At 39.1% G+C, this 12,608-nt stretch overlaps 1 pseudogene; it reads left to right on the top strand.

Annotated features, from left to right (window-relative positions):
* Nucleotides 1-330: 330 nt before the first annotated feature.
* Nucleotides 331-1,569, top strand: LOC100672539 (UPF0690 protein C1orf52-like; annotated as a pseudogene).
* Nucleotides 1,570-12,608: the final 11,039 nt, after the last annotated feature.

The following is a 12,608-nucleotide window of genomic DNA, read 5'->3' on the forward strand; positions in this document are numbered from 1 at the left end:
AGGACACACTATTCTCCTGGCTCTTCTTTCTTGGTGGCATGAAGTCCCTGAGCTGAGAAGCTCCCCCACCGAGGAAGATTGATGACAAGGATCTTCTCCCAGATCTGACAGAGGGAGAAAGACTTCCCCTGGAGCAGGCACCCTAAATTCGGACTTCTAGCCTCCTGGCTGTGAGAGAATAAATTCCTCTTCATTAAAGTCATCCACTTGTGGTATTTCTGTTATATCAGCATTGGATACCTGAGACAGCACAGTGAGTGGGAATTCCATGGTGCTGCTAACCAAAACACCGGCAGTTCCAATCCACCAGGCGCTGCTTGGAAACCCTATGGGGCAGTTCTACTCTGTCCTATAGGGTCGCTATGAGCTGGAATCGACTAGACGGCAAGGGGTAAATGGGTAAGGCACCATGTGCGTATTTAAAAAAACGTGTTCTCGCTTGGTCACCGCGCGACGCAGTTGTGGCTGTTGAAGAGAAGATCCCCTTGAGTTATTTCACGGCTTAAGGAGGAGCAGCTCAAGGCTCCTCGTCCGAGGAAGACGACAGCGAGCCGGAGGAGACAAGACGCAGGGCCCCCAGTCCCGCGAAGCCTGCGGGCGGCTGTGCCAACAGGGCGGAGGAGCGGCTGCGGGACCCGAGGAGCAGCTATGGAGCGCGCCTCGCCCGGCCTTTCTCTGCGGTCCGCTCAACAAGCGGACAGACTGGGAGAGCACGTCGTCAAGGCGCCGGAGGAGCTTCTCCCCGAGACCCCTTCCCTTTGACGCCGAAGCGCCTATGGTGCTGCCTCCAGGACGGTGTCTGCTGCAGCCTCCTGAAGCGATCAGCCTTGGCGTGGTGTCTCTGAGACTGGATTCTTTTGTGCCTCCAAAAGAATTCAAAATATGGAAGTCAAACTATGTACCACCTCCGGAGACCTACACTGCTGAGAAGAAACCACCACCTCCAGAGCTGGATGTGGCAATATATGAGAACCATGGTGATGTCCCCCCAGGATGCTAAGAAAGCCAGGCTTCTACCAGAGAGAGAGGACAATGGAATCAGATGATGAAAAAGAAGCGCATAGGTCTAAAAGGGGCAAGATGGAATCAGGAGAACCAGCAAAAAAGAAAAAAGTAGAAAACAAATGACAAGAATTTCTGGACTGTGAAAATTGTCGAAATGTTTCTTTGGACAAATTAAATTGATACACAACATCTCTGTGAAAGTATGTGTGTTAATTAGTAGGTATTGTCCTAGGAATTTTCCACTGAAGAATTCGTTTTTTATTTGAAACCTGTGTACGCATTTAAAACTCAAATGGTGACTTGTGGTTGTGGAATTGATGACACTTGGACGCATTCTTGTTATCACAAAATTGGTGATGTGCTTTGAGAGTTTTGTTACGTGTGTATATGCCAATGTTCTACAGATATTTTATAAAGGGATATATTTTTAAAGTAAATGTAAAATGTACTGTGGACTTGTAGAGTGCTTTTCAACAGTGTTTGTACAGTATAAACAGATCATGGAAATAAAAGTACTTATTTGATATTACTATGATTGCATAACATTAACATTCAAATACTTGTGGTAAGTACCCTGTTTGCCAGGTGACATTTTAGCTTATAAAAGTATTACCGTTAGGGAGTGCCTCCTTTGGTCAGGTGCTTTATCTGTTCCTTAACCTATTAAAGTAAGTATTCTTGTCCTCCTTTTACAACAAAAAGAGATCAAGTAGCTTCTCCAATATTAAAGACAAACAAACGAATGTATTCTTTATCTTTAGGGCACATATATGTGTGTGAGCATATATATTTGTGTATACACACACACACAAACATTTTTATCAGGTTTTTAATTGTGTTTTTCAGTTTTTCTAAATCCTCACTAGAATTTTGTCTACTTGAACATTTTCTGCAAAAAGTATATTAAAGCCTATAATTGGACATTTGTCAATTTTTCCTTTATTTCTTTCCACTTTTTGATATCAAAAGGACAGGTGATTTCCTGATTGTTTTCTATTCTTATCAGAGTGTTCATAATCAAGAAAATTTACTCTTTATCCCTGTTAATATTCACTGCCTAAAATTTTATTTTGTCAGATTTTAGCATTACTTTACCAAATTTCTTTTAGTTATTCATTTACTTAGTAAGTTTTTTTTCCATCTTTCGTATTTGACTTTGATGTTTTTTTTTGTTTTGTTTTTGAGTATGCCTTACAAACATCATATAGCCCATTTTTAAAAAATACTAATTTACAGACTCTTTTACATGAGTTTAGTCCATTCATGTTATCATGATTTCTAATATATTTGGGGTAATTCTAACATCTTATTAACCCGTTGCCGATAATGGCCTTATAGGACAGGGTAGAACTGCCCCGTAGAGTTTCCAAGGAGTGCCTGTTGGATTCAAACCACTAACCTTTTGGTTAACAGCCATAGCACTTAACCACTACACCACCAGGGTTTCCTAACACCTTATTAGGGGTTATGATAGTTAAGACTGTGTGTCAACTTATGATTCTCAGTGGTTTGGCAGTCGTATGATGTGATCACTTCCATGTAGAGATTTGATATAATGTGATCACCCTCATGATGGGATCCGATGTGAGTAGCCAGTCATTTGAAAGGGGATTTCCTTGAGCATGTGGTCTGCATTGAATATAAGTGGACATCCTGGCAAGGCTCGTGGGCTTTTGCTGTCGCTGAATCTTGCAGCTGGCTCCTGTTTGTCTGATCTCTGGTTCTTGGGACTTGAGCTAGCAGCTTACCTGTGGTCTTGCCTGCTTATCTTGGGGTTCGTTGGTCTTCACAGCCTGTGAGGAAGAGCCTTGCTTTCTCACCTGCCAATCTTGGGTTTGCAAGCCCCTGCAGCTATGTGAATCAGGAGAAGCCTCTATCCTGACCTAAGACAGGGGTTTTCTGATAACCATACTTTTTACCTCTTTGCCCTCTACTGCTTTTCTGTTGCATTAAAAAGGTTTTTTTGGTTTCCCTCCCTCACTATTGGTTTGGGAGAGAAACAGCTTATTTCTATATTGTAATCATTCTTCTTACTTTTTTTAAAAAAGGGTTATTAACACTGTTTATTATCAGTGGTATCTATAAATTAAGACATTTAAAAGTTTTAAAAATATATCTCTCTAGTTGAAAATATACAAAAAGACTTAAAATTTACTTTTAAAAAATTAAATGATTATGACCAAGAATTGCTGAACTGTGATAATGCATAATCATTTATTTTTTTAAAATAATTTTTATTGAGCTTTAAGTGAATGTTTACAAATCAAGTCAGTCTGTCACATATAAGCTTATATACACCTTACTCCATACTCCCACCTACTCTCCCCCTAATGAGTCAGCCCTTCCAGTCTCTCCTTTCGTGACAATTTTGCCAGTTTCTAACCCTCTCTACCCTCCTATCTCCCCTCCAGACAGGAGATGCCAACACAGTCTCAAGTGTCCACCTGATACAAGTAGCTCACTCTTCATCAGCATCTCTCTCCAACCCATTGTCCAGTCCCTTCCATGTCTGATGAGTTGTCTTCGGGAATGGTTCCTGTCCTGGGCCAACAGAAGGTTTGGGGACCATGACCGCCGGGATTCCTCTAGTCTCAGTCAGACCATTAAGTCTGATCTTTTTATGAGAATTTGGGGTCTGCATCCCACTGATCTCCTGCTCCCTCAGGGGTTCTCTGTTGTGCTCCCTGTCAGGGCAGTCATCGGTTGTGGCCGGTCACCATCTAGTTCTTCTGGTCTCAGGATGATGTAAGTCTCTGGTTCATGTGGCCCTTTCTGTCTCTTGGGCTCTTAGTTGTCGTGTGACCTTGGTGTTCTTCATTCTCCTTTGATCCAGGTGGGTTGAGACCAATTGATGCATCTTAGATGGCCGCTTGTTAGCATTTAAGACCCCAGACGCCCCATTTCAAAGTGGGATGCAGAATGTTTTCATAATAGAATTATTTTGGCAATTGACTTAGAAGTCCCCTTAAGCCATAGTCCCCAAACCCCCGCCCTTGCTCCGCTGACCTTTGAAGCATTCAGTTTATCCAGGAAACTTCTTTGCTTTTGGTCCAGTCCAGTTGAACTGACCTTCTGTGTATTGAGTATTGTCCTTCCCTTCACCTATAGTAGTTCTTATCTACTAACTAATCAGTAAATAATCCTCTCCCACCCTCGCTCCCTCCCCCGCTCATAACCACACAAGTATGTGTTCTTCTCAGTTTATACTATTTCTCAAGATCTTATAATAGTGGTCTTACACAATATTTGTCCTTTTGCTTCTGACTAATTTCGCTCAGCATAATGCCTTCCAGGTTCCTCCATGCTATGAAATGTTTCACAGATTCGTCACTGTTCTTTATCGATGCGTAGTATTCCATTGTGTGAATATACCACAATTTATTTATCCATTCATCCGTTGATGGATACCTTGGTTGCTTCCAGCTTTTTGCTATTGTAAACAGAGCTGCAATAAACATGGGTGTGCATATATCTGTTTGTGTGAAGGCTCTTATTTTTCTAGGGTATATTCCGAGGAGTGGGATTTCTGGGTTGAATGGTAGTTCTATTTCTAACTTTTTAAGAAAACACCAGATAGATTTCCAAAGTGGTTGTATCATTTTACATTCCCACCAGCAGTGTATGAGAGTTCCAATCTCTCTGCGGCCTCTCCAACATTTATTATTTTGTATTTTTTGGATTAATGCCAGCCTTGTTGGAGTGAGATGGAATCTCATCTTGTTTTAATTTGCATTTCTCTAATGGCTAATGATCGAGAGCATTTTCTCATGTATCTGTTAGCTGCCTGAATATCTTCTTTAGTGAAGTGTGTGTTCATATCCTTTGCCCACTTCTTGATTGGGTTGTTTGTCTTTTTGTGGTTGAGTTTTAACAGAATCATATAGATTTTAGAGATCAGGCGCTGGTCGGAGATGTCATAGCTGAAAATTCTTTCCCAATCTGTAGGTGGTCTTTTAACTCTTTTGGTGAAGTCTTTAGATGAGCATAGGTGTTTGATTTTAGGAGCTCCCAGTTATTTGGTTTCTCTTCGTCATTTTTGGTAATGTTTTGTATTCTGTTTATGCCTTGTATTAGGGTTCCTAACATTGTCCCTATTTTTTCTTCCCTAATCTTTATCGTTTTAGTCTTTATATTTAGCTCTTTGATCCACTTGGAGTTAGTTTTGTGTATGGTGTGAGGTATGGGTCCTGTTTCATTTTTTTGCAAATGGATATCCAGTAATGCCAGCACCATTTGTTAAAAAGAGTATCTTTTCCCCAATTAACTGACACTGGGCCTTTGTCAAATATCAGCTGCTCATATGTGGATGGATTTATATCTGGGTTCTCAATTCTGTTCCACTGGTCTATGTGCCTGTTGTTGTACCAGTACCAGGCTGTTTTGACTACTGTGGCTGTATAATAGGTTCTAAAATCAGGTAGAGTGAGGCCTCCCCCTTTCTTCTTCTTTTTCAGTAATGCTTTACTTATCCGAGGCTTCTTCCCCTTCCATATGAAGTTGGTGATTTGTTTCTCCATCACATTAGAAAATGTCATTGGAATTTGGATCGGAAGTGCATCGTATGTACAGATGGCTTTTGGTAGAATAGACATTTTTACTATGTTAAGTCTTCCTATCCATGAGCAAGGTATGTTTTTCCACTTAAGTAGGTCCTTTTTAGTGTAGTAGTACTTTGTAGTTTTCTTTATATAGGTCTTTTACATCTTTGGTAAGATTTATTCCTAAGTATTTTATCTTCTTGGGGGCTACTGTGAATGGTATTGATTTGGTTATTTCCTCTTCGATGTTCTTTTTGTTGGTGTAGAGGAATCCAGGTGATTTTTGTATGTTTATCTTATAACCTGAGACTCTGCCAAACTCTTCTATTAGTTTCAGTAGTTTTCTGGAGGATTCCTTAGGGTTTTCTGTGTATAGGATCATGTCATCTGCAAATAGAGATAATTTTACTTCCTCCTTGCCAATCCGGATGCCCTTTATTTCTTTGTCTAGCCTAATTGCTCTGGCTAGGACCTCTAGCACAATGTTGAATAAGAGCGGTGATAAACGGCATCCTTGTCTGGTTCCCGTTCTCAAGGGAAATGCTTTCAGGCTCTCTCCATTTAGTTATGTTGGCTTTGTATAGATGCCCTTTATTATGTTGAGGAATTTTCCTTCAATTCCTATTTTGCTGAGAGTTTTTTTAAATCATAAATGGGTGTTGGACTTTGTCAAATGCCTCTTCTGCATCAATTGATAAGATCGTGTGGTTTTTGTCTTTTGTTTTATTTATATGGTGGATTACATTGATGATTTTTCTAATATTAAACCAGCCTTGCATACCTGGTATAAATCCCACTTGGTCGTGGTGGATTATTTTTTTGATATGTTGTTGAATTCTGTTGGCTAGAATTTTGTTGAGGATTTTTGCATCTATGTTCATGAGGGATATAGGTCTGTAATTTTCTTTTTTTGTGTTGTCTTTACCTGGTTTTGGTGTCAGGGAGATGGTGGCTTCATAGAATGAGTTGGGTAGTATTCCGTCATTTTCTATGCTTTGAAATACCTTTAGTAGTAGTGGTGTTAACTCTTCTCTGATAGTTTGGTAGAACTCTGCTGTAAAGCCATCTGGGCCAGGGCATTTTTTTGTTGGGAGTTTTTTTGATTACCGTTTCAATCTCTTTTTTTGTTATGGGTCTATTTAGTTGTTCTACTTCTGATTGTGGTAGTTTAGGTAGGTAGTGTTTTTCTAGGAATTCATCCATTTCTTCTGGGTTTTCAAATTTGTTAGAGTACAATTTTTCGTAATAATCTGATATGATTCTTTTAATTTCAGTTGGGTCTGTTGTGATGTGGCCCATCTCATTTCTTATTCGGGTTATTTGTTTCCTTTCCTGTATTTCTTTAGTCAGTCTGGCCGATGGTTTATCCATTTTTTCAAAGAACCAGCTTTTGGCTTTGTTAATTCTTTCAATTGTTTTTCTGTTCTCTAATTCATTTAGTTCAGCTCTAATTTTTATTATTTGTTTTCTTCTGGTGCCTGATGGATTCTTTTGTTGCTCACTTTCTATTTGTTCAAGTTGTAGGGACAGTTCTCTGATTTTGGCTCTTTCTTCTTTTTGTATGTGTGCATTTATTGATATAAATTGACCTCTGAGCACTGCTTTTGCTGTGTCTCAGAGGTTTTGATAGGAAGTATTTTCATTCTTGTTGCATTCTATGAATTTCTTTATTCCCTCCTTAATGTCTTCTATAACCCAGTCTTTTTTCAGCAGGGTATTGTTCAGTTTCCAAGTATTTAATTTCTATTCCCTAATTTTTCTGTTATTGATTTCCACTTTTATGGCCTTGTGGTCTGAGAAGATGCTTTGTAATATTTTGATGTTTTGGATTCTGCAAAGGTTTGTTTTATGACCTAATATGTGGTCTATTCTAGAGAATGTTCCATGTACGCTAGAAGAAAAAGTATACTTTGCAGCAGTTGGGTGGAGTGTTCTGTGTAAGTCAACGAGGTCAAGTTGGTTGATTGTAGCAGTTAGGTCTTCCATGTCTCTGTTGAGCTTCTTACTGGATGTCCTGTCCTTCTCCGAAAGTGGTGTGTTGAAGTCTCCTACTATAACTGTGGAGGTGTCTATCTCACTTTTCAGTTCTGTTAAGGTTTATGTATCTTGCAGCCCTGTCATTGGGTGCATAAATAATTAATATGGTTATATCTTCCAGGTCAATTGTCCCTTTTATCATTATGTAGTGTCCTTCTTTATCCTTTGTGGTGGATTTAACTTTAAAGTCTATTTTGTCAGAAATTAATATTGCTACTCCTGCTCTTTTTTGCTTATTGTTCGCTTGATGTATTTTTTTCCATCCTTTGAGTTTTAGTTTGTTTGTGTCTCTAAGTCTAAGGTGTGTCTCTTATAGGCAGCATACAGACGGATCGTGTTTCTTTATCCAGTCTGAGACTCTCTCTTTATTGGTGCGTTTAGTCCATTTACATTCAGAGTAATTATAGATAAGTATGTGTTTAGTGCTGTCATTTTGATGCCTTTTTATGTGTGTTGTTGACAATTTCATTTTTCCACTTTTTTTTTTTTTGCTGACACGTTTTTCTTTGTAAATTGTGTGTTCCTCATTTTCATAGTATTTGACTAACATTATGTTTGCTGAGTTGTTATGTTTTTCTTGGTTTTTATTTTGAGTTAATGGAGTTGTTGTACCTCTTTGTGGTTACCTTAATATTTACCCTTATTTTTCTAAGTAAAAACCTAACTTGTAATGTCCTTTATCGCCTTGTATCCCTCTCCATATGGCAGTTCTATGCCACCTGTATTTAGTCCCTCTTTTTGATTATTGTGATCTTTTACATATTGACTTCAATGATTCCCTGTTTTAGCGTTTGTTTTTTTTTAATTAATCTTAATTTGTTTTGTGATTTCCCTATTTGAGTTGATATCAGGATGCTCTGTTCTGTTACCTTGTGTTGTGCTGGTATCTGATATTATTGGTTTTCTGCCTAAACAATTTCCTTTAGTATTTCTTGTAGCTTTGGTTTGGTTTTTGCAAATTCTCTAAGCTTGTGTTTATCTGTAAATGTCTTAATTTCGCCTTCATATTTCAGAGAGAGTTTTGCTGGATATATGATCCTTGGCTGGCAGTTTTTCTCCTTCAGTGCTCTATATATGTCATCCCATTGCCTTCTTGACTGCATGGTTTCTGCTGAGTAGTCTGAGCTTATTCTTATTGATTATCCTTTGTAGGAGACCTTTTTTTTTTTATCCCTGGCTGCTTTTAAAACTTTCTCTTTATGTTTGGTTTTGGCAAGTTTGTTGATAATATGTCTTGGTGATTTTCTTTTTGGATCAATCTTAAATGGGGTTCGATGAGCATCTTGGATAGATATCCTTTCGTCTTTCATGATGTCAGGGAAGTTTTCTGCCAACAGATATTCAACTATTCTCTCTGTGTTTCTGTTATCCTTCCCTGTTCTGGGACTCCAATCACACGCAAGTTATTCTTCTTGATGGAGTCCCACATGATTCTTCATTTTTTTAAATTCTTTTATCTGATTTTTTTTCAGCTATATTGGTGTCAATTCCCTGGTCCTCTAGATCTCCCACTCTGCATTCTAATTGCTTGAGTCTGCTCCTCTGACTTCCTATTGCGTTGTCTAATTCTGTAATTTTATTGTTAATCTTTTGGATTTCTGAATGCTCTCTATGGATTCTTGCAACTTATTAATTTTTCCACTATGTTCTTGAATAATCTTTTTGAATTCTTCAACTGCTTTATCAGTGTGTTCCTTGGCTTTTTCTGTTGCTTGCTTTATTTCATTTCTGAGGTCATCCCTGATGTCTTGAAGCATTCTGTAAATTAGTTTTTTATATTCTGTATCTGGCAATTCCAGGATTGTATCTTCATTTGGGAAAGATTTTGATTCTTTAGTCTGGGGAGTTGTAGAAGCAATCATGGTCTGCTTCTTTATGTGGTTTGATATCGACTGCTGTCTCCAAGCCATCACTAAGATATTGTAGTGATTTATTCTATATTTGCTCACTGAGTCTTATCTTGTTTTGTTTGCTTTCAATATACGTAGATGGGCTACTAGATTGTGCTGTCTTGATTGTTATAGCCCTTGACTCACTTATGTCCTATTACCAGCTGGTTTGGGCTGTTGCCAGGTATATATGCCTGAGTCTATTCACTATTCTTGAGTAGAATCTGATTTTGGGTCATCAAGTGTGTGGTGCAGACTGTCACCTATCCAGCTAGAGAAGTAGTGGTGATAGTTGTGTGCACCAGATTCTAGTAGCAGCAGGGGTTCACACTCCGGGGGGGCAGGATGCTGACAGGCTTCCCCCAAGTGTCAGTGAGGTAAGTGTGTCTCTATTCCTAAAGCACCTTGGTGGTGGGCTCTGCAGCTGTACCTTAGGCCCCCAATGCAAGTACCTCTGCAAATTGGTAGATGTCACCCTCTTTAGACCCCTAGGGCAGGAGGCTAGGTGGTCTGGGGGGAGCTTCAGCCCTCAGTTCCCTGTTGTGGGTCAGTGAGGGCTCTGCTGAATACGCAGAGATATCAGACCTGGGAAACTTGTCTTTCCAGTAATCCGCTAAAACAATTACAGTCAGATCCCTATCAGAAATGCCTTTGCACTGTAATAACCACCTTGTTCCTTGTAGGGATGAAAGCCCAAGACTGTGGATCACATATGCTTGGCTAGAGCTGGTTCTGTGTTTTTAGTCCAATTAGGGAAGGATTTTTGGTCCCTGGGTTTTTTGTAGCTGCTTCTCTCAGGCCAGGAGAATGGGTTAGGAAAAGACCAAAAAAAAAAAAAAAAAAAAGGAAAGAAAAACTGCAGTGCAGTTCACTCTCTGGCTCAGGAAATTCCAGTGTAGCTGTGGTTAGTTCCTCTGCTCCCAGTCTAAAGCCCAGCGCCAAGGTTCCCCTGCTGGGGCGCTGCACTCCCGGCTCCAAAACCAGTCACTGCCTCCCGGTGACTTCTCCTCCTGTCAGCTGCGTCATTGCACTGCCTGCGTGCACTGGCTGGGCTTCCCCCGAGGTCAGTTCAGGGGGCTAGGGCTGTGCCCCGTGTTTGCGCCGTCACAGGATGCGGTGCTCAGCTTCCCTGCATCCAGTCCAAAGCCCGGCGCCAAGGTTTCCTGACTGGGACACTGGCTCCAGGCTCCGAAAACAGTCGCTGCTTCCCCGTGGTTGTTCGCTCTCAGTCTCTGTCACTCAGGTCAACTCTTCAGATCTGTGTTTAATGGTCAGGGTTCGTAGATTGTCATTTATGTGATCCATTCACTTGTTTTTCCGAGTCTTTGTTGCAAGAGGGATCCGAGGTAGCCTCTACCTAGTCAGCCATCTTGGCCCCTCCTCTCTTCTTAACATTTTTCACATACGTACGTACCCTTACATTTTTCCATCAAAATCTAATGTGAGTCAAAATATCTCTTCTCCTTCTGAACTAGGATATTAGCACCCTTTTGAATTTTACTCTGAACTTTCAATTTCCGTATTTCATGCTCTTGTTTTAATATTTAGGCTTACAAATATTTACATATTTTAGATTTAGTTTTGGGTTTTCAAATGTACACAAATTATTCATTTATATTCAATCATTGTCAAATATAAATTCATGTATTTATAAATATTTGTTTATTGATTGCTTACTGTTTTTCTAATTTCTGGGCTCATTTTTCTTCATTGAAGTGCATCCCTTAGTAGGTGTCTCATGGAGAATCTGGGGGTCAAAGACCCTCTTAATCTTTGTGGATCTGAAAATGACTATTTCACCTCACGCTTCAAGTTAGGTTTAAGATTCTAAGTGCTGACAGTTATTTTCCCACAGCTCTTTGAAAATATGACTCCATTGTCTTCTGACATCTATTGTTGCTAATAAACAGGATGCTGCCAGTCTGAGTATCATTTCCTAATCATAAGTCTATTAGTACTTGCCTTTTTTTCTCTGGTAGTTTAAAATTTTTCATTTTAATCTTTGATCTTCTACAGCTTCACTGCAATATGTGGGTTTATTTATATTCTGCTCAGAAGTTGGTATGCTCTTTTCAAATGGAGGGTACATACCCCTTTCTTTAATTCTGGAAAATTTTTGGCCATTAACTCTGAATATTGTGACCCTCCATTATTGCTATTTTCTACTGGAACTCCTGTTAAATATTTTTTGGATCTATTTTTTCTCGTTTAACCTTAATGTTTCTTATCCTATTTTTTCTTTTTTCAATATCTTTAATTCTCTTCACAGCATTCTGAGGAAATCTCTCCATCTTCAAGTTCATGGAATCTCTTTTTAGGTAAGTCCAATTTGTTTTTTTATCTGTCCACTGGTTTTAATTTTAATGACTTTTTTTCACTTACAGAATTTCTATTTGAACCTTTTCAAACCTGCCTGTTGTTTTTCCCATAATGTTCTGCCTTTGTCTTATGGATTCAAATTCTTCTTTAATCTTTTGAAAAACACAAACACACTCATCTTAAAATCTATACCAAATTGTCTTATTATTTCTACTTCACAATTTGTTGCATTTGCTAACTATCTCTTATGGTGTTGGGTTTCTTCATATGCTTTGTAATTTTTATTTATGAATTTATCTTTGGTGGAGTAGCTTTTTGGGTATTCTATCTTTTGGGATTCCCATTAATATCCTGGGTTGTGAATATGTCCTTATGGTGCCATTTTTTGGTTGACTCTTTTGGAGTCATATGGAATCTATGTGTTCTGAATCAGTTTTTACATTAGCTTGGTAGTTGAAGTTTTCCACAGGTAAGCAGTGCAAGCTCAGTCTGTGATAGCAAGTTATTAAAGAAATTTACTTAGTTGGCTTTATAGAAAAAGGGCTCAAATTCAAACCCTGCCTTGGGCAAAGAATAGATACCTCCTACTAGAGGAATTAGTATTGTCTTCTTTCTTACTTGTTGTATATGTTCCCAAGCCCAAGTGGCAAAGTCTTTTCTGGGTGTGACAGGGACTGATTGATGCCTCCCAATATCCATTCTGCCCTTCTTTCTTAGTAAGAGAATCTCAATTTTATTCAGGGTGTCAGTGAGTCCAGTTAAAAAAACTACATTTCCCAGTCTGTCTTGAAGCTAAGGGTGATTATGTGACACAATTCTA

The sequence above is a fragment of the Loxodonta africana genome, chromosome 18, assembly GCF_030014295.1.
Source record: "Loxodonta africana isolate mLoxAfr1 chromosome 18, mLoxAfr1.hap2, whole genome shotgun sequence".
Taxonomy (NCBI): domain Eukaryota; kingdom Metazoa; phylum Chordata; class Mammalia; order Proboscidea; family Elephantidae; genus Loxodonta; species Loxodonta africana.